Source organism: Scylla paramamosain, chromosome 34, assembly GCF_035594125.1.
Source record: "Scylla paramamosain isolate STU-SP2022 chromosome 34, ASM3559412v1, whole genome shotgun sequence".
NCBI lineage: Eukaryota > Metazoa > Arthropoda > Malacostraca > Decapoda > Portunidae > Scylla > Scylla paramamosain.
This window is the reverse complement of record NC_087184.1, coordinates 7,777,720-7,780,219: the sequence shown is the minus strand read 5'-3', so window position 1 is coordinate 7,780,219 and position 2,500 is coordinate 7,777,720. Positions and strand designations below refer to the sequence as shown.

The 2,500-nt window shown below is 40.6% G+C and overlaps 1 protein-coding gene across 3 annotated transcripts in view; it reads right to left on the bottom strand.

Moving 5' to 3' along the window:
• The window catches only part of LOC135090079 (E3 ubiquitin-protein ligase TTC3-like), a 26,139-nt gene extending 25,504 nt beyond the window's left edge, over window positions 1–635 (bottom strand). For all 3 annotated transcript variants that reach the window (XM_063986382.1, XM_063986383.1, XM_063986384.1), the window contains exon 1: window positions 443–635. The gene's annotated coding sequence lies outside the window, so the exon portion shown is untranslated. The remainder of the gene's footprint in view (window positions 1–442) is intronic.
• Window positions 636–2,500: the final 1,865 nt, after the last annotated feature.

Below are 2,500 nucleotides of genomic sequence, written 5' to 3'. Positions count from 1 at the left end.
TGTACGAATAGCTGGTGATTATTTTGGTTACATAAAATATTGAATATTGGTTACATAATGAGCACAAGAAATGAAGTGCTGCTGATGTTCTTCCTAGTAGCACTTACTGTGCTTCTAATGGTACAATGTTACATGAACAGCTATGATCTATGGAGAGTGAACCTTGGCAAACCAAATACTTCATAACTTTTATACCATCACAATTAGTTACATCATCTACCTTGTCCTTTCATCACTTTCTTCATCCAACCCACACTAAAATTAAAAATCCCTGAAAATAGCATTGCTCCTGTGGTTCCCCAGTGCCCTCTAAAGTAAATTTATTGGCTACATGCAATTTGAACAAGTCTGTGGAATGTCTTGGAGAAAAACACTTATCTTAACCCTACCCTCATCTGATTCATTACACGCACACCTTGAATAAGTCACAATCAACACTCACCAGCAGATTTTCTCAAAGGAGATAGCCAGCCAATAGCGACAGGCTGGCCTTGTGAGAGAACTTGCTGCTCGGCTCCAAGAGGGTCTGCATAATCTCCAGGCCCTCAAATATATACCCTCGACTGGACCTGCACTTTGCACACGCCAATAATAAGCTGGACCACCTGCACATTGTAAGATTCACTTGGCTTCACCTGGTGAGAGAGAGAGAGAGAGAGAGAGAGAGAGAGAGAGAGAGAGAGAGAGAGAGAGAGAGAGAGAGAGAGAGAGAGAGAGAGAGGAGAGGAGAGGAGAGGAGAGGAGAGGAGAGGAGAGGAGAGGAGAGGAGAGGAGAGGAGAGAGAGAGAGAGAGAGAGAGAGAGAGAGAGAGAGGAGAGAGAGAGAGAGAGAGAGAGAGGAGAGAGAGAGGAGAGGAAAGGAGAGGAGAGGAGAGGAAAGGAGAGGAGAGGAGAGGAGAGAGAGAGAGAGAGAGAGAGAGAGAGAGAGAGAGAGAGAGAGAGAGAGAGAGAGAGAGAGAGAGAGAGAGAGAGAGAGAGAGAGAGAGAGAAATATATGTTCAGTTAATAATACTAGTTACTTTTGAGTAGCAGTGACTCAGCCCAATAACTTTAAGTAATATCAAAACAGGCTAAATAGCAGGTTCCAAGTGTACATAAGGTTGACATCATCCATCAAAATGCAAGGCTGAGACAAGATAGTTTTAATTATAGTAACTGAAAATTTAACCGTTTTCATCATCATCATCATCATCATCACAATAATAATACATTAATACTCACAGTATCCCTGTTATCTGTTAGTCCATTGGAAGTTAAACATTTGCTATACATTTCAATTGCTTGATGAAACTGTTCAGATTGAAATAACCTGAAAAACAAGAAGAGGGAGATCAATGGTGATTCTCATGATGCTTTCATACAAAACTTCTATTAGTGCATCTCAATGGCTCCATTACATTAAAATTACATTCATTAAAATTGGCCCTCATATTGTGAACCCATGTGCTTATTTCATATGAGCTCACAATATGATGAGTAACATGAGGATGTACTATACATATACTATCTTACATACTTTATGCACACAACCATGTGGGCACACATTGCCATGTGGGCATTCCTCACCCATTCACACCTCACCAACTTCCCTAGGTGTGATGGTCCCCTGGGAAAACACCTGGGTTTGCACCCTTTGCCAATTATTACTCCACACCTTTCTCCTAAACCACATGACAAGTGTAAATATGTGATTGGTGGATGCCTCTTGGCCTGGGCTATTTTAAATAAATCAAGGGTCCCAAGAGTTGGCTGGGGGAGATAGTACTACACTCCAGGGTGCAAACACACTCTGTATTCTCTACATCATCTCTACATCAAATAGATGGCCAAGCTTCAAGAAGTGACTCCTTCATCCCATATCCACACCCTGAAGAAGGCAGGACGAGAGGATGATGTACCACACCCATTATATAAGTGGTGTCAGCAATGTACCAGCCAGGTACATATCTAGAGTGGCGTCATTGCCAGGAGGCGATACAAGGACCCCAAAAGAAGAAATGTGCTAAGCACATTTTTTTTTTTATTTATTTATTTATTTTATTTTTTTCAATGTGTGAAATTGCAGCTAAGTATGCACAATCTTTAGCTGCATATAAATACTGTTTGTGAAGCTTGAAACTTCATTATGAGGGGCAAATTTAGAACAGGTATACTACTAGAAAAACAGGAAATATCTTCTGACTGCAGCAGCCATGACATCAGTATTGAGAAAGTGTAAAAAGGGAGAAAGGAGATGAGGAAAGTTTGGAATGATAAAAACAAGTACTTGAATAAAATTAAAAGAGGTAATGTTCTGGAGATGTAAATGAAAAGATTGGAAGTACAGATGGAGCAGATGTATGAAAACAATGCCTTGTTCCTGAGGAACACCTTTTTCCAGCATAAAATGATCCTAAGGTACACATGGAGGAGAGAACACAAGTGGTGAGCACAGAATCTGATAAACTGTTTCTGTGAATGTGAGGGAGGATGTGATCACACAAAAAATCCTACCTTTTTCC